Source organism: Pristiophorus japonicus, chromosome 5 (genome assembly GCF_044704955.1).
Source record: "Pristiophorus japonicus isolate sPriJap1 chromosome 5, sPriJap1.hap1, whole genome shotgun sequence".
NCBI classification, from domain to species: domain Eukaryota; kingdom Metazoa; phylum Chordata; class Chondrichthyes; family Pristiophoridae; genus Pristiophorus; species Pristiophorus japonicus.
The window spans coordinates 107,360,506-107,380,336 of record NC_091981.1 but is presented as its reverse complement, the minus strand read 5'-3'; the positions used below and the strand labels follow the sequence as shown (position 1 = coordinate 107,380,336).

The following is a 19,831-nucleotide window of genomic DNA, read 5'->3' as shown; positions in this document are numbered from 1 at the left end:
ATCCCATAATGGAAGTTTAGGTCTCTCCTGTCCCAGGCTCTCCCCACCCCACCTCCCGCCCTCCTTTCCGATCATTACGTTCTCCCAAAACTCCCTTACTCGTGACTTACCTCAGTGCGAGGGACCATTCCTTCCGTTCCCAATGGTGGCATCCTGTCGCCCAACATCCCGCTCCCACCTGCCGGTACACTGTGACTGGTTTCGGGCGGGCAACTGACTAGGAGCATGCGGATGAGGCACAAGAGTTAAAATCGCCCAAGCCTCAGAGTGCTATGGTCAGGACTGTTTGCCTTTGGACTCCGCCTTCTCCCAACCAATTCAAAAGGGTTGTAGACCCAAGAGTGTAAATGCACAGGATCAGATTTGTAGACCTACATTTTGTCAGTTACTTGCAAGTCCTATTGACTATATTCAGAAATGCAGCAGAGAAAGGGAGAATGTGTCTAAAGTTGGTTGCATCCCTGTAAATTAAAATCACCGTAATACTTTTGGGCCTGTATTTTATAAAATGTAGGGCACAATTGTTTTGCAGTTTCATTACTGACCACAAATATTTTCTATAAAATCCAGCATATCTGCAATACCTTGTGATGCTGATACAGAGAATAAAATATTATCACTGTCAATATAAATCCCTCTAATATTTATACTACTACCCTATACAAATAACATTCGATTTGGATTTACAATTATCTCACTGACCTTGCAATATTAAAATGACCAATGTGGAGCATTCACTGGGTTTCTTAGCAGAAAATAATAGTAGTAAATATGAATCTGATGCAAACATGAGTAAATGAGTCAGCATCATTCACAGATTCAAATTTACCATCCCACATTTTCCCAGCAAAAGGCCCACAAATGTGTATCTGTAGCCAGAGTGGAATAAGGGTTTATTGGTATCTATAAATAACCCCACACAGAAATGACAAGAGAAAAACTTTCATTATTTTGAAAATGTTTTTTTCTGATCCTAAATATGATGCATTGTGATATTTAATGCAACTTACTGTTCTTCAGGGCAATTCTTGTAAAGGCACCCCATTGTAATAATTAGGCAAGATTAGACTGCAACATAAACTCAGGCAAGCAATTTGTCTTATTTTGTACTAATTAAAATACAAACTTACTCCGTCAATAATTTCTTCTCTCAAGATGCACAGTCAATCTCGAAAACAATTTTCAAATATCAGCTTAATAAATTTCACTTCTACAAGGGCACAATAATCACTGTACTTGTATTTCTGGCTAGTTATTAATCATTAAGCCAATACAAACAATTCAAGCATATAATTTATGTATATTCATTTTTTGACAGTGCAATAGTGTGTTTTTTATTTAAGTTTGCTCACTGAGAAAGCTCTGTTTGCATCATTGTCAAAATAAAGTGGAATATTATCTCAAAAGAGGGAGCCCTCCATTCACATTCCGTTGTAATTAAGCAGAACATGAGTTATGTATTCTTTTAATTTCCAAGTTTCATGTGTACAAAAATTTAAAAAAATGCTCATGCATTCAGGATTGCTTCCTTAAGCATAAAATCATTACATTTTACAGCAATGGAGGAGTCCATTCAACCATCATGCTTGCACTGGTTTTCAAAGACCTAGTAGTTTTGTTCCATTCCCCTGCACTCACTTTTAAAAGTACTCATGGACTCTGCTACTACGCTGCTTTTGGTAGGGAATCCCATATCCTAACAACCACTACAAACAATAATTTCCCCAATCTTCTCTCATTGTGCTTTCGGTGGTGATCTTAAACTTAAACTCTCTTAAGTTACTGAGTCACCAAGCAGGAAAAATACTTCATCCCTATTTACTTTATCAAAACCCCTCAATTTTGAACACCAGTTTCAGATCTCCTCTTAACTTTCCCTTTTTTTGTGAAACGACGCCCCAGGTTCGATAGCAGTGGCGGGCAAAATATGGCCCATGAGCTGTATCCGGCCCATCAATGGATTCAATCCGGCCCGCCAAGGCCTAGCTTCGAACCGAACATACGCCGCATCGGTCACCTAGCCTGACCCAGCCCCACGTAATGTCAGGAGCCGGGTCATTGTCTCCAAGGCAGCAGGGGAGTCATAACCATATTGAATCTGCCGTTCGCTGCATCAATGTGTTGTTATCACACTCAGAACCTCAGTTTCTGCTCCATCACTGCAAGGTGAAAGGCGAGTTACTCACGGTTTGTGGGTTCATAATTCTGTGCAAACTTTCCAATAAATGCACAATATAAATACTTTAAATATATAAAGTAACCCCATTGGCAGTACGACTCGGAATTGAAACAATCGAATTGATTGAAAGATTGTTTACTTCGAATTTTTTTTTTTAAACTTGCTGCGATTTTTTTAGTCTCAACTCGACTCTCAAGGAATTTTCGCGACTAATTCAAAATTAGTACTGGGCTTGATTTCATTCCAGCGAGTAACAAAATGCTATTTTTGTTTATTGGTGCAACTAGGTGAGAGGTGTTGTCTGAATTCCGTGGGGGTACCAGCAGTCTCCCAGCGTAACTCAAACACAGACCCAGTGAAGTCGGGTCCCTGCTGTTTCAGGGAGTTTCCTTAGTAAAGAACGAGGGAGCTTCTAACCCAGTGATGGGCGAAATACGGCCAGTTCATTCTATTCGGCTCGCTGGATGGGACAGAAATGGAAAGCGAGCTGCACACTAATCTAAGATGGCTGCTCATCTCAATGACTCTTTGCCAAAGAAAGCACCCCATCTTTCCTCTCCTGGTACCCAAAGTGCGACAGCAGGTAAGTTCTCATCACTGTCTTAGACACGGGAGTGGATCCCAGAGCATAAGGACTCCAGGTAATGGCGCACGATTGTAGTTCAGGCTTTGCGAAGCCTCGGGCTCCCACACTCAGCACGCGAAAGAGAACACTCTCGCGTCAGAGGCCCCGCAGGCTTGAGCCACTCTGCCAGCCACGTAGAACATCAGAACATATAATCGATCGAGCGATCAATCATTACATTCATTTAGTAATGGAAGATTTTACTATTTTACACTACATTTTGTGTATTGAACATAGTATCCAAGTACGACAGGATATCTGAATTTATGTTTATAAATTATTGGGAGTGTAGAAGTGGGAGTGATGATCAAAACTATGAGTTGGTCTGTTTCAAATTTACCAATTTAACACTTTTCTCACCAACATGCGCGGTCCTTTTAAATTTGTTGCGCGATTTCTCTTCTAGCGGAAGGAGCTGGTGAGCGGCCTGCACGGGACCTTGCGATTGTTTCGCGGCAATGCAGCCATGCACCTTCAGGGGAATATTGGTGTGCAGCCCTCAACAGCTCACCAAAACTTGTTAAATGGCCCACCTGCCCAAATAATTGCCCACCCCTGTTGAATAGTCTCCCCTCACAACCAAAGGATCTGATTCCTGCCATCATCTTGTTAATACTCTTTAGTATCCCCAGGCCAATACCTTGTTAACCTTCATAAAGGACATTGAAAACAAGACAACATCTTCCAACTGTGGCTTAACCAATGATTTATGTATCTGAACGCCTTTAATCTCTTTGCTCTTCTATTCCTTTTATCATTTAGTATATATTTCTGCCACTTATTTTTCTTACCAAAAATATCATCTCTTATTTCTCTGCATTAAATTTCATCTGATATTTGCGAACTATGTACCCCTGAAGTCACATAAAAAACAAATTGAATGTTTTGAGGAAGTAACTAAAGTAGTAGAAAGGGGAATGTCTATGGATGTAGTTTATATGGATTTCCAGAAGGCATTTGATAAGGTTCCACACAAGAGACTGCTAGTTAAATTTAAACTTCATGAAATTGATGGCAAATTATTGACCTGGTTAGGAGATTGGTTAGGCGGTAGAAGACAGAGTGTAGGGATAATTGGTATGCACTCAAATTTGAAGGAAGTGAGTAGTAGTGTCCCACAAGGAAGTGCTGTATATTGATTAACTTATTAATGACATAAATAACACACGAGAACCAAGTTTGCTGATGACACAAAGATTGGTGACATAGGAAGTCGTGTAGATGTGAGCATAGAATAACAAGGAGACAGTGATAGATTAGTGAGTGGACAAATCTGTGGGAGACAAACTTCAATGTAGGCAAGTGTAAGATCATCCATTTTGGACCCAAAAAGGAAATGGTGAAAATCTAGGAAGAGTGGAGGTCCAAAGAGATTTAGGGGTCCATGTACACAGATCACGAAAATGTGGTAGTCAGGTACAAAAAACAATCAAGAAAATCTAATGGAATATTAGCCTGTATAACAAGATGGCTAGAATGATACCTGGACTCCATGGGTTAAATTACGAGGAGAGATTACACAAACTAGGGTTGTATTCCCTGGCATTTAGAAGGTTAATTAAAGTTTGATTGAAATATTGAAGATATTAAGGGGAACTGATACAGTAAATAGAGAGAAACTATTTCCACTGGTTGGGGAGTCTAGGACTAGGGAACATAGCCTAAAAATTAGAGCCAATTTCAGGAGTGAAGTTCAGAAACACTTCTTCATGCAAAAAGTGGTAGAAGTATGGAACTGTCTCCACAAAAAGCAGTGCATCCTAGTTTAATTAATAATGTTAAAGCTGAGATTTATAATTTTTTGCTAGCCAACTGTGTTAAGGGATATGGAGCCAGGGTGGGTAAATGAAGGTAGGTTGCAGATCAACCATGATCTCAGTGAATGGCGGATCATGCTAAGTAGCCTACTCCTGTTCCTATGTTCCATAAAGTCCCCTTCACAGCTAACCATGCTTTCTATTTCAGGTCATTTGTAAATTTTGACAATGACTAATCCCAGGTCTAAATCATACATATACAGAAAAGAGCATTGCTCCTAATCATCATCATCATCATAGGCGGTCCCTCGAAACGAGGATGACTTGCTTCCACGGCAAAAAAGGATGTTCACAGGTGTTTTGAATGAAGGACCCGAACTACATCCTCAAGGGTGGAAGATGCCTGTGCGTGGATTTTTTTTAACGTGTGGTGGCCGTTGCACACCAGCCACCACACAGGTTTGACGGAGCTAGGTCTTGGTCCAGTGGCAAGGATTACCCAAGACAATTGGAGGCCAGCTCTGCTGCACGGACCTAGTGCACACACATATCACAGTGTGGGCTGGCCCGTGCTGCCCCTGGGCCCCGATCACTTCCCTCCATAGTCTCTCGCTGCTCCTTCGCCCCGACCTCGCCGCTCCTGCTGTATCTGCCCACGCTCCAATCACCGACCTGGACCTTGATGACATCACTCTTCGCTGCCGTCGTCCTCCTGCACCAGCTTGCGCTGCTCCCTGGAGTAGTATGCCTCCACGCTGTTCCCAAGGCCGCTTGTCTTCTATGGCCCCGACCTGCCGCTGGTGTTCTCATGCAGGTCAGGACCTCCACGCACCAAGTGGCTAATAGTGGCCATTTTTTGCTGTGGACTTCTCCAGAATTGGTGAGAAAAACGTACCTCACTGATATAGCAGGATATTCAATCTTGCCCTGGTTGATGTCCTCAATCACACTATGAGGGTGTTTGCCATCAATGTTGCAGCCGATGGACTGAGCAGTTTCGCAGGGTTTCCTTCACGGTTCCTGAAAGTTCCCTGGTCAGAGAACGATGCCTCATCTGTCGGGTGACAGCAAGTATTTCATCAAAAGGTGAAGCTGCCAGTGTGTTTAATGTTCTTTTGCTTCTTCCTGTCGCGGAGTGGTTCCTGTAAGGCTTTGGTGATGAGGGCAGAAGCTGATGGGACAACCTCAATCTGCGCCTGTCGGTTCTGAATAGTCAGCTTGATCGTGATATGTAGGCCTTTCCAGTCAACTGTAGCCTTGGCGATGTCATCACCCACCTTCTTGGGAGACAGATCCAGTGGGCCGATCTTGGGAGCCAGAGCAGAGGTAGTACCAACTTCACCTCCAGTGCATCTGAGGAACACGACTTTAATTTCGTTGGGATCGAATTTAGGAGGCATCCCGGCGGCAGCTGGCAGCCTTCACTGCTCTGGCACGCGGTCTTGGTGTTGGATGAACCTGGATTCGGGACGACCGAGAATGAGTTGCACCGTCACCGGGTGAAGCAGTGAGCCTAATCAGCCTAATTTGCTCCTAATCAGAAAAATATTCAATAACCATTATTATCGGTTTTCTGCTCCTTTAGCCAACTTCCTACCCATGTTGTCATGTTTGGCGCACCAACATCAGTGTCCTCATTCAGGCTAACATCCCCAGCATTGAAGCACTGACCACACTCGATCAGCTCTGCTGGGCAGGCCACATAGTCCGCATGCCAGACACGAGACTCCCAAAGCAAGCGCTCTACTCGGAGCTCCTTCATGGCAAACGAGCCAAAGGTGGACAGCGGAAACGCTACAAGGACACCCTCAAAGCCTCCCTGATAAAGTGCAACATCCCCACTGACACCTGGGAGTCCCTGGCCCAAGACCATCCCAAGTGGAGGAAGTGCATCTGAGAGAGCGTTGAGCACCTCGAGTCTCAACACCGAGAGCATGCAGAAATCGAGCGCAGACAGCGGAAAGAGCACGTGGCAAACCAGTCCCACCCACCCTTTCTCTCAACGACTATCCACCCACCTGTGACAGGGTCTGTGACTCTCGTATTGGACTGTTCAGCCACCAAAGAACTCACTTCAGGAGTGGAAGCAAGTCTTCCTCGATTCCGAGGGACTGCCTATGATGATGAAGAAAACAGTGCACCTTAATTTCATCAATAAGCCTCCTCTGCAGCATCTTATCAAACACCATTTGAAAATCCATTTGCACAACATCCACTGTATTTTCTTCAATACACTGTTATTTCTGCAAATAACTCAGATTTATCAAACATGACATGCCTTTTACAAACTCATGCTGGCTGATCTTAATTAACCCATGTCTTTCTAAGCAAGTATTAAAATTTTATTCTATATAATGGCTTGTGGAATCATACCCACGACCAATGTTAGGCTAACTGGTCCATAGTTAACTTGGTTTATTCCTTTCTCACGTTTTGAACAGAAGTTTTACATTGGCAATTCTCCAAACATGTAGCACAACTTCCAAAGATGTTGGAAAAATTGTGGTTATTCTGTGTTCCCTCGCCAACTCCCTTCCTCAGCATTCTAGGACATCAGCTAACCATCGAAAGCACATTTTCCAAAAACACCACTCCTTATCTATACTTAAACTATACAAAGTTACCCCACCTTCTCTTATACATTTTAATTCCCACAATTATACATTTCTGTGAAAACTAATGCTAAGTATTCATCTAGCATCGCTGCCATTTCTTCATCCCCCACAAAACGTATTTGTTTCTAAACAATCCTATAGTTTCTTTACCTATTCTTCTACTTTTAATGTATTTATTAAAACTTATTAAGTAACATAGGGGGAAATTGCCAATCTTTAATACCCCCACTTCATCTTTCCTATCTGTTTTGTCTTGAATAAAGAGTCAAACTAGATACTGCTAGCTCAAAGTAAGGTGACCATAGTCCTTTATTACAGATCTCAGAGTGAGGCCTCCTTCTCTACAGGTGCTCGCAAGGGATTGTGGGATCCCTAGCGACTCCAGGGGATAAGCCCTCTGGTGGTTAAACATGGTATTTACAGATTTACATACATAACACTATCTCTTCTGTTTCCTCTTAAATTTCTCTGCTCCTTTTGATTTTCTTCTGTATTATTAGCCCAGAATTGTCATATACGTCAAAGTTCCATTGCAATCTTAACTTCACTGTCGGATTCGGGTGAATTTATAATGGGGAACAAAGAAATAGCAGACCAATTGAACAAATACTTTGGTTCTGTCTTCACAAAGCAAGACACAAATAACCTTCCGGATGTACTAGGGGACCGAGGATCGAGTGACAAGGAGGAACTGAAGGATATCCTTATTAGGCGGGAAATTGTGTTAGGAAAATTGATGGGATTGAAGGCCGATAAATCCCCGGGGCCTGATAGTCTCCATCCCAGGGTACTTAAGGAAGTGGCCCTAGAAATAATGGATGCATTGGTGATCATTTTCCAACAGTCTATCGACTCTGGATCAGTTCCTATGGACTGGAGGGTAGCTAATGTAACACCACTTTTTTAAAAAGGAGGGAAAGAAAACCGGTAATTATAGACCGGTTAGCCTGACATCAGTAGTAGGGAAAATGTTGGAATCAATCATTAAGGATGAAATAGCAGCGCATTTGGAAAGCAGTGACAGGATTGGTTCAAATCAGCATGGATTTATGAAAGGGAAATCATGCTTGACAAATCTTCGGGAATTTTTTGAGATGTAGCTAGTAGAGTGGACAAGGGAGAGAACCAGTGGATGTAGTGTATTTGGACTTTCAAAAGACTTTTGACAAGGTCCCACACAAGAGATTGGTGTGCAAAATGAAAGCACATGGTATTGGGGGTAATGTATTGACGTGGATAGAGAACTGGTTGGCAGACAGGAAGCAGAGAGTCGGGATAAACGGGTCCTTTTCAGAATGGCAGGCAGTGACTAGTGGAGTGCCGCAGGGCTCAGTGCTGGGACCCAAGCTCTTTACAATATACATTAATGATTTAGATGATGGAATTGAGTATAATATCTCCAAGTTTGCAGATGACACGAAACTGGGTGGCGGAGTGAGCTGTGAGGAGGACGCTAAGAGGCTGCAGGGTGACTTGGACAGGTTAGGCAAGTGGGCAAATACATGGCAGATGCAGTATAATGTGGATAAATGTGAGGTTATCCACTTCGGGGGCAAAAACACGAAGGCAGAATATTATCTGAATGGCGGCAGATTAGGAAAAGGGTAGGTGCAGCGAGACCTGGGTGTCATGGTTCATCAGTCATTGAAAGTTGGCATGCAGGTACAGCAGGCGGTGAAGGCGGCAAATGGTATGTTGGCCTTCATAGCTAGAGGATTTGAGTAGAGGAACAGGGAAGTCTTACTGCAGTTGTACAGGGCCTTGGTGAGGCCTCACCTGGAATAGTGTGTTCAGTTTTGGTCTCCTAATCTGAGGAAGGATGTTCTTGCTATTGAGGGAGTGCAGCGAAGATTCACCAGACTGATTTCAGGGATGGCTGGACTGACATATGAGAAGAGACTGGATCAACTGGGCCTTTATACACTGGAGTTTAGAAGGATGAGAGGGGATCTCATAGAAACATACAAGATTCTTACGGGACTGGACAGGTTGGATGTGGGAAGAATGTTCCCGATGTTGGGGAAGTCCACAACCAGGGGACACAGTCTTAGGATAAGAGGTAGGCCATTTAGGACTGAGATGAGAGTTGTTAACCTGTGGAATTCCCTACCGCAGAGAGTTGTTGATGCCAGTTCATTGGATATATTCAAGAGGGAGTTAGATATGGCCCTGATGGCAAAAGGGATCAAGGGGTATGGAGAGAAATCAGGAAAGGGGTACTGAAGGAATGATCAGCCATGATCTCATTGAATGGTGGTGCAGGCTCGAAGTGCCGAATGGCCTACTCCTGCACGTATTTTCTATGTTTCACTACTCATCTAAGGAATTTCATCTTTAGTGCAATCTTTTAATTCTTGAGACTAGTATATATTCTAATCATCTGTTTGAATGATTCCCATTGCTCATCTGTTGTCATTTTTTCCATCCAATTTATTTGTGCTAGTTTCTTTAATCTTTTTGAAATTTGCCTTTTTCCAGTGAAGTACATTTACCGTTGACTATTCTTTTCGTTTAAAATTTTAAAATCAAACTTAATGGGGGAGAAATTGGGTTAGATTGCAACCGGCGCTGTTAACGACTCCCGCCATATTGGGCGGGAGTTTAGCGGTGGTGCGAGGGCGCTGCGCCCCGATCTCCTGCGCCCAAAGATCATGACATCATCGCTGTGCACATCGCCCCGACCCGAAATTGGCTTTCGCCATCCGAAACTGCGCTGGGCGATAAAAGTGACAGCTTCAAGGGACGCCTATCAGGTAGCCGGCCGCTACTGGGGCGAAAATTAAACGGGAGGAGGCCAAGTGCAGAAAACAAACCTCACCTTTTTGTTGCTGCTCCTGATTGGGTTTCTTCACAGGGTCGTGGCCAAGATCGCTCAGCCTGGCACTCCGCTCGAGTGCTGGGCTGATCGCACAGCATCCCCACTCCCCCCCCGGTGGTCCAGGCATTTTTCTTTGCAGAGTCGCCAGCATGGGCCCTTCCCTTTAATTGAGGGAAACATAGAAACATAGAAAATAGGTGCAGGAGTAGGCCAGTCGACCCTTCGAGCCTGCACCACCATTCAATATGATCATGGCTGATCATGCAACTTCAGTACCCTATTCCTGCTTTCTCTCCATACCAGATTTGGCACGTGAGGTTATCCCTGCCCAACATCATTGCTTCATCACACAACACCATGAAGCAACACTGCCCTGCGTCATTGTAAACTTTCAGTGTTCTGCACCAGCCTTTGTTGCAGCCTCTCTGATTGAGTTTGCCAAGTTAGTGCCAACCCTTACATGTGGCTGTGTGCCCACCGGTGCTGGATTTCACACAAGACTTGTCACATTAATCTGCACTGAACTTGAGCCCAGAGATAGGAAGGCATAGTGCTGATTCACATAGACCTAATGCTGAGCACATTCTTCACCAGTTACTGGAGCAACAGATGAATCTGTATCGGTTTTTGCTGGGATTACTGTCACCAAGCATAAATAAAAGTATTGGCTTAAACAGAAACATCCTCCAACCATCAATTTAAAAAAATATATTTCTCCAAATTTAATATTAGTAATTGTGGAAAATGAATGGTTTCATTGCAGATTTCTAATATTTAAAAGCCTGCTGTGTATAATCTTTTTACAATAATTCTTATGGCATTATCTGCAGACTGTACAATAGGCACAGTTTTTTCAGTGCAAATGGCTGTTTTTCCGAGAGTTCGAATATGGAATCACCAGTGTGAGACTGACAGCACGGTTTAAAAGATTAAATGCCAGGAATTGGTGATTAGGGGGGGGCCGAACTTGAGTGTTAAAAGCCTGACTGTTGGAAGAAGTGAATATAGGAATAGGAGGGGGCCATTCAGCCCCTCGAGCCTGTTCCGCCATTCAATGAGATCATGGCTGATCTGCGACCTAACTCCATATACCCGCCTTTGCCCCATTTCCCTTAATACCTTTGATTAACAAAAAGCTATCAATCTCAGATTTAAAATGAACAATAGATCTAACATCAATTGCCGTTTGCGGAAGAGAGTTCCAAACTTCTACTACTTCCTTCCGGGGTGGTAACCCGAATTTATCGAGCGCAGTGAGAATTCTACGCCTGGTGCTAAGTCACGTGCCTTCCAAGTGTTACAGCCTCCAACACGGGGTAATACTGAATTTCTATGGTCACTGTTTCCAAGATCCTCTTCTCTCCTTACAGAAAATGCATTTCCTGTTTAATTTCCTAGAACTAGATCCAGCAATGTTTTCCTGCTTGTTGGTCTAAAGCATATTGATAAAGAAAACATCCTTTGCAGAATCCCCTTCCCTTTGTTGTCACTTACATGATTTTAACCTCAGTATATTTTTGGATAATTAAAGTCACCCACTGGGGTCCTGCCATTTCTGATTTTTTTTTTTTACATAGAATTTACTGCTCAGTAACAGACCATTCTAACTAACTGGTCTATGCCGGTGTTTAAGCTCCACACAAGTCTCCTATGAACATAAAAGGAACAGGAAAAGGCCATATGGCACATCAAGCCTGCTCCGCCATTTAATAAGACCATGGCTAAACTTCTACACCAACTCCACTTTCCCACCTATCCCCATATCCCTTGAGTTCCTTAGTGCCCACAATCTCAGTCTTGAATATACGCATCAACTGAGCATCCACTGCCCTCTAGGGTGGAGAATTCCAAAGGTTCACAAGCCTCCGAATGGAAATCGCTCCTCATTTCAGTCATAAATGGCTAAACCCATATTCTGAAATTGTGACCCCCTAGTTCAGGGGAAACATCCTCCCAGCAACTATCCTGTCAAGCCCTTAAGAATTTTATATGTTTCAATGAAATCACCTCTCATTCTTTTAAACTCTAGGGAATATAGGTCTAGTCTACTCAATCTTAGCTCATGAGCGCCCTCTCATCCCAGGAATCAATCTAGTAAACCTTTGTTGCACCCCCTATAAAAGCATGTATACCCCTCCTTAGGTAAGGAGACCAAAACTGTACACAGTACTCCAGGTGTGGTCTCAACAAAGCTCTGTATGTCAGCATGACCTCCTTACTCTTATACTCCAACCTCCTTGCAATAAAGGCCAGCATACATTTTGCACCCTACTTCATCTAACCCTATTAGCATATTGTTCTATTCCTTTCTCTCTCATGTATTTATCTACCTTGCCCTTAAATGTATCTAAGCTCTTCGCCTCAATTACTTCCTGTGGTAGTAAGTTCCACATTCTAATCACCCTCTGGATAAAGATTCTCCATAATTCCTTATTGAATTTATTAGTGACAATCTTATATTTATGACCCTTAGTCTTGGATTTCCCCACAAGTGGAAACATCTTCCCTACATCTATCCTATCGAACCCCTTCATAACCTTAAAGACCTCTATTCAGTCACCCCTCCCTTCTGCCTTCTCTTTTCTAGAGAAAAGAGTCCCAGTCTGTTCAGTCTTTCCTGATAGTTATAACCTCTCAGTTCTGGTATCATCCTTGCAAATCTTTTTTGCACCTTCTCCAGTGCCTTTATTTTTTCTTGTAATCTGGAGAGCAGAAATGTGCATTGCACTTAAAGTTTGGTCTAATCAAGGTTCTATACTGCAGTTTACAGGGCCTTAGTGAGGACTCACCTGGAATATTGTATTCAGTTTTGGTCTCCTAATCTGAGGAAGGATGTTCTTGCTATTGAGGGAGTGCAGCGAAGGTTCACCAGACTGATTCCAGGGATGGCAGGACTGACATATGAGAAGAGACTGGATCGACTGGGCCTTTATTCACTGGAGTTTAGAAGGACGAGAGGGGATCTCATAGAAACATATAAAGTTCTGACGAGACTGGACAGGTTTGATGCAGGAGGAATGTTGCCGATGTTGGGGAGTTCTAGAACCAGGGGACACAGTCTAAGGATAAGGGGTAAGCCATTTAGAACTGAGATGCAGAGAAACTTCTTCACTCAGAGTTGTTAACCTGTGGACTTCTCGAACGCAGGGAGTTGTTGAGGCCAGTTCATTGGATATATTCAAGAGGGAGTTCGATATGGTCCTTACAGCTAAAGGGATCAAGGGGTGTGGAGAGAAAGCAGGAATGGGGTACTGAGGTGAATGATCAGCCATGATCTTATTGGATGGTGGTGCATGCTCGAAGGGCCAAATGGCCTACTCCTGCACCTATTTTCTATGTTTCTATACGTTTAACATAAATTCTCTGCTTTTCAATTCTATTCCTATAGAAATCAACCCCAGTGCTTTGTTTGTATTTTTATGGCCTTGTTAACTTTTAATGATTTGTGAATCTGTAGCCCCAGATCCCTTTGTCCTTTGTTCCTCTACACCATTTAGACTTGTTTTCCACCCTCCCCCCTCCCCCAAGGAGTATATGGTCTCCTTATTCCTCCTACCAAAATGCACCACCTTACATATATCTATATTTTTCTGAGTCCTCTAGCTCCTTTCCACTATTCAGCGCTATAATGAATTTCCCAGAGAGTAAACATTTTCTTCTTGCTTCTTAACTCTAAACAAATAGATTCAAATTGTTCACCATCCTTATTTTCTATTTATATCCCCTTTTTGATTAATACTACTTTTCTTCCCCATTCATATGTTGTATATGCAACAAGGGATGCAATGGTGAATATGATTCTAAGTAATAAAGCAAAACAAGCTGAAGGTAGTAGAACACTTGGGAAATAGTTAACATAGCGTAATTAAGTTCACAATGAAAATAAAGATAAAGGCCAAAATAAAAAATGCTGGAATGGTAATTATTTAATTTTAGTAGCATAAAAGGTATGCAACTCAGATTAATTGGTTGGGAAAAAGTGCAGCTCAACACAGCTGTGGGAGACATTTAAATGAGATGGATTAAGTAATCGTTAAATATATTTTAACTAGGAGTAAAGGGAGTGCATCAAAGACAGGGGTGCCACAGATAAATAGAAAGTGAGGTTAAAAGAGAGAAAAAAAAGGCATATGATAAAACAATGGGCATGATTCAGGAAAAGAACTGTAAGAAATGTAAAATATAGAGAAGCAAAAACAGAGTATAACAAGGCTTTTTATAAGCACATAAGTAGTAAAAGAACGATCACAAAAGACGTGGAACCACTTAAACATAGAAATTTACAGCACGGATGGAGCCCATTTCGGCCCATCGTGTCTGCGCTGGCCGACCAAGAGTTATCCAGCCTAATCCCACTTTCCAGCTCTTGGTCTGTAACCCCATAGGTTACGGCACTTTAAGTGCACATCCAAGTATTTTTTTAATGTGGTGGTGGTTTCTGCCTCTACTACCCTTTCAAACACTGAGTTCCAGACCCCCACTACCCTCTCGGTGAAGAAATTTCCCCTCTTATCTCCTCTAAGCCTCCCCCCAATTACTTTAAATCTATGTTCCCTGGTTGTTTACCATCTATCACCCTCCCTTGGCAGAAGGGTCATCAGCAGGAGGTTTCCTTGCCAATGCTTGATCTGAAGCCATGAGACTTAATGGGGTCTGGATTCAATGTTGAGGACTCCCAGGGCCACTCCCTCCTGACTGTATATTAATGTGCTGTCACCTCTGGTGGGTCGGTCATGCTGGTGGGACAGAACCTACCCAGGGATAGTGATGGAGGAGTCTGGGACATTGGCTGAAAGGTATGATTCTGTGAGTATGATTCTGTCAGGTTGTTGCTTGACTAGTCTGTGGGACAACTCTCCCAATTTTGGCAGATGTTCGTGAGGAGCACATTGCAGGGTCGACTGGGCTGGGTGTGCCATTGTCGTGTCTGTACTGTTGCGTATGAAATAACTTAATAGGCTTAGTGCCGTGAACTCAATCAGGTGCAACCTGACTACTTTATTAGCTCTCAAAGTCAGGATTAAACATGGAGGCTTTCTTTATATACAACGGCTGCACGTGTGTGTCTGTGGCCCAATAACCTCGGACGGTCGCTCCCCCTGGTGGCAGGTAAACCCAGGCATACATACATTACATCACCCCCCCCCTCCGCCCCCAAGATCTTGGTATCAGTCCTATTTACAAATTGAGACGGTCCAGGGCTTTCCACTCCCTAGTTGATCGTCTCAGTTCAATTCCAGATCTGGGGGAGCTCTCGGAGTCATTTATGACTTGAGGCTAGGTAGCCAGCCGATCTAATGCGAGTGGCAGTGTCCATGTCGGGGATTGAAGGTCCAGATTCATTGACAACAGCAGGGTCTTCTGATGGCTGATTATGAATCGGTTGGTCATTGATGATGTCTTCTTCAAGTTGTTCTGGTTTGTCTGTGTGCCACAATTTCATCTGATCAATGTGCCTCATGCATGTTTGCCCATTAGTGAGCCTGATAATAAGCACCCAGTTACCCTCCTTGGCCATAACAGTGCCAGTGACCCACTTGGGGCCTTGACCATACCATAAACAGGATTAATAGAGATGTCGCGTGACAAGGCAGTACAATCACGATACCACTGCTGATATTGACATCTGTTTTCGACGTGATCGTTAAGATCAGGGTGGACAAGCGAGAGCCTGGTCTTAAGACCTCGCTTCATCAACAGTTCAGTAGGGGGACCACGGTAAGCGTGTGAGATCTCGTCCTGTAACTAAGCAGTATGCGTGACAAGCGAGTCTGTAAAGAACCGTGAGTTACATGTTTCAGACTCCACTTGACCATTGGACGCGGGTTTGAATGGTGCTGACCTTATGTGCTTGATACCATTGAGTCTCAAACTCTTGAAACTCCAAACTCATGAAGCACGATCCGTTGTCGCTCACAATGATGTCGGGCAGACCATGAGTGACGAATATTGCATGAAGGCTCTCAGTGGTGGCTGTGGATATGCTGGATGACATGATTACACATTCTATCCACTTGGAATAAGCATCCACCACCACCACCACCAAAAACATTTTGCCCAGATCCTCGACCATGATTTGAATGGCCACGACCACAGACTTAGCGGAGATTCCACTGGTGCATTGCTTAACTGCATGCAAGTGACTCCAAATCAGAGTCAATGCCAGACCACCAAACGCAAGATCTAGCAATGGCCTTCATCACAATACTGGGATGGGTACTGTGTAAATCCCGTACAAATCTCTCTCTGCCTTTCTTGGGCATAACAACATGATTACCCCATAGCAAACAATCAGATTGAATGACTAGTTTGTCTTTGCGACGGGTGTAAGGTTTTGTCTCATCACACACTTCCCTGGGAATGGCCGACCAATCACCACTAAGGACACAACGTTTTACAACCGATAAGATCGGATCCTGGCTGGTCCAGGTCCTAACTTGTTGAGCAGTGACAGGCGACCCTTCACTCTCAAAGGCATCCATGACCATGATCTGTGGGCTGTGGCGTTTCCACCTCCGGTGTGGGCAACAGTAAATGGCTCAATGCATCGGCACAATTCTCGGTGCCAGGTCTATGGCGAATGACATAATCATAGGCAGATAATGTCAGTGCCCACCTCTGGATGTGGAACGACGCATTGGTATTGATATCTTTGTTTTCAGAGCATAGAGATATGAGCGGCTTGTGATCGGTTTCAAGCTCGAAACGAAGCCCAAACAGAGAATGGTGCATCTTTTTAACCCCATATACGCAGACTAAAGCTTCTTTCTCTATCATGCCGTAGGCGCTTTCCGCTTTAAACATGCTTCTCGATGCGTTGTAGTTTGCCCGACTCATTGGATAGTTGGAGCACACAACCAACCCCATGTGATGAAGCATTACAGGCCAATACTAAACGCTTGCACAGGTCATAATGTACCAGCATTTTGTTGGAACAACTCAGATTTCTAGCTTTCTCGAAGGCCTTGTCTTGAGATACACCCCAAACGCAGTTATTGCCTTTTGTGAGCAGCATGTGCAGTGGTTCTAATAATGTGCTCAATTTAGGTAAGAAATTACCGAAGTTGTTGAGAAAACCAAGGAACGAACGCAGCTCCGTCACATTCTGGGGTCTGGATGCATTTTTGACGGCCTCTGTTTGAGTCCGTAGGCCTGATGCTGTCTGCAGCAATCTTCCTTCCCAGGAATTCGACTTCCAGTGCCATAGACGCATTTTGAACATTTCAGCCTAAGCCCCATTTTGTCCAGACGAGGTAGAACCTCTTCCAGGTTGTGCAGGTGTTCAGCAGTGTCACAACCTGTGACCAGAATGTCATCTTGGAACACCACGGTTCTAGGGACGGACTTCAGTATTTCTCTGAAATATGGCTGCAGCCGAGTGAATTCCGAAAGGACGTCTGTTGTAAATGAACAGCCCTTTATGCGTCTTGGTGCACGTAAGTTTCTTCGACGATTCGACAAGCTCCTGTGTCATATAGGTCGACGCCAGATTCAATTTGGTGAACAACTTTCCCCCGGCTAGTTTTGCAAACAGGTCATCAGCCTTTGGTAATGGGTACTGATCCTGTTTTGAAACTCAGTTGATCGTAACCTTGTAGTCTCCACAAATCCTGACAGTGCCATCACTCTTCAGCACAGGAACAATGGGACCAACCCATTTGTTAAATTCGATCGGTGAAATGACCCCTTCACGTTGCAGTCTGTCCAGTTCGATTTTGACTTTCTCCCTCATCATGTACGGGACCTCCCGGGCTTTGTGATGAATGGGTCTTGCATCGGAGTCCAGGTGGATCTGCACGTTGGCTCCTGTGAAGTTGCCGATGCCCGGTTCAAACAGCGAGGGAAATTTGCTCAGCACTTGAGCACACAAAGCGTCTTCCACCGATGACAAAGCTTTAATTATCGTTCCTGCCGAACAGCGTTGGACCATTGCCTGGAATGATCCACAGCGATAGATCATGAACCGCCCCATCGTACGACACCTTGACTGCTGCACTGCCAATCACTGGTATGAGCTCTTTCATGTTGCATTTTATTGGGCTCAGCTTGGGTTTCACAGCCTTGGTATCCCACAGCTTTTCAAAAGTCCTCTGGCTCATAACTGACTGACTTACACCCGCGTCTAATTCCATAGATACCGGCACGCCGTTCAATTTTACTTCAATCATTATCGGTTGGCTCTTTGTCAGGAACGAATGTACACTATACACTTCCCCCTCGGGTATCTCGGGTTGCATTGCCGGATCCGCTCCGGATCGGTCATCATCATCCACGTAGTGTGTCGCAGCACGCTTGCTGAGCTGCAGACATATCCGCTGAAGGCGTCCCTACAGCCTCTACAAATATACTGTCTGAAACGGTACTGATGAGGCCAATGATTGCCCCCACAACGCCAACAGGGCGAGATTGGATTCGTGCCCAATGGTGGACTTCGAGCAGCTACAGGTTTCGCAAACACAGTCGGGTAGGCCCTGCCAGGTGCAGTTCTGTCAACCGACGACACAATCTGGTGCACAGTACTTGCCGTAGAGTTCTGACTCTGCGAGGATATCTGCTTTGTACTATCGACCGTGGTCAGGCAAGCCTGGGTGATCGTGATGGCCCTGCTCAGATCCAGCTTCTCCACAGCCAGCAGCTTCCGCAAGATCACCTCGTGATTTATGCCTATTACAATGACGTCGCGCAGCATGTCTTCCAACGCGGTTCCAAACTTAAACGGCCCAACGAGACACCTCAGGTCGGCAACAAATACCGCCATGTCCTGGCCCTCAGAATGAACATGCTAGTTAGTAAAAGCGAGATCTCGAGATAATGATGCCTTCTTTAGGTTTGAGATGGTCCCGAATCAGAGCACACAATTCCTCATCGGTCTTTTCCGTTGGACGTGCAGGTGAGAGCAGATTTTTTGAGGCCATAGACCTTTGGACCACAAACCGTGAGGAAAACCCCCTGCGCCTAACTGCGTCAGTGTCTTCATCCATCTTGTTGGCCACGAAGTACTGGTCGAAGCGATCTGTAAAATCCTCCCAGTCTTCTCCCTCCACGAATCGCTCCAGGATTCCAACTGTGCTCATTTTTTTTGTGCGTGTAAGTTCGTATTGTGCCTCGTCGCCAAATGTTGCATATGAAATAACTCAATAGGCTTAGTACCGTGAACTCAATCAGGTGCGACCTGACTCTACTTTATTAGCTTTCAAAGTCAGGATTAAACATGGAGACTTTCTTTATATACAAGGGCTGCACATGTGTGTCTGTGGCCCAATGACCTCGGACGGTCGCTCCCCCTGGTGGCAGGTAAACCCAGGCATGCATACATTACACGTGCCAAGGTCGAGCTGGGTAGCAGTTAAGAGTCAACCACATTGCTGTGGGTCTGGAGTCATATATAGGTCAGACTTGGTAGGGATGGCAGATTTCCTTCCCGAGAGGACATTAGTGAACAGATGAGTTTTTACGCCAATCCGGTAGTCTCATGGTCACCATTACTGATACTAGCTTTCTATTCCAGATTTATTGAATTAACTGAATTTAAATTCCCCAGCTTCTGTGACAGTATTTGAACTCTCATCTCTGGATTATTAGTCTAGGCCTCTGGATTACTGGTAACATAACCACTATGCTACCGTGCATAACACTTTTCCCTCATCAGGATAAGAACATGTAAATAAATTAACATTTCACAACGATACCATCAGCTATATCTTAGAAGATCCAGTGCTAATTTGAAGCTAGGAAAATGAAGTTCAAATGTTAGATACTCCCAAAGGTGTAGGAGATTGGGGGGGTGGACGACAACGACGACCACTCCTCCTTTCAAAATCCCCAGGACGTGGTGTT

General features: G+C 44.2%; 1 protein-coding gene across 3 annotated transcripts in view; it reads right to left on the bottom strand.

The window, feature by feature from the left end:
* Window positions 1–19,831, bottom strand: part of chn2 (chimerin 2) — a 485,758-nt gene that overhangs the window by 276,789 nt on the left and 189,138 nt on the right. The window contains exon 1 of one of the 3 annotated variants that reach the window (XM_070880840.1): window positions 9,995–10,055. The exons of the other annotated variants lie outside the window; for them this stretch is intronic. The gene's annotated coding sequence lies outside the window, so the exon portion shown is untranslated. Of the gene's footprint in view, window positions 1–9,994; window positions 10,056–19,831 lie in introns of those variants that run through there. 3 annotated transcript variants of the gene reach the window in all.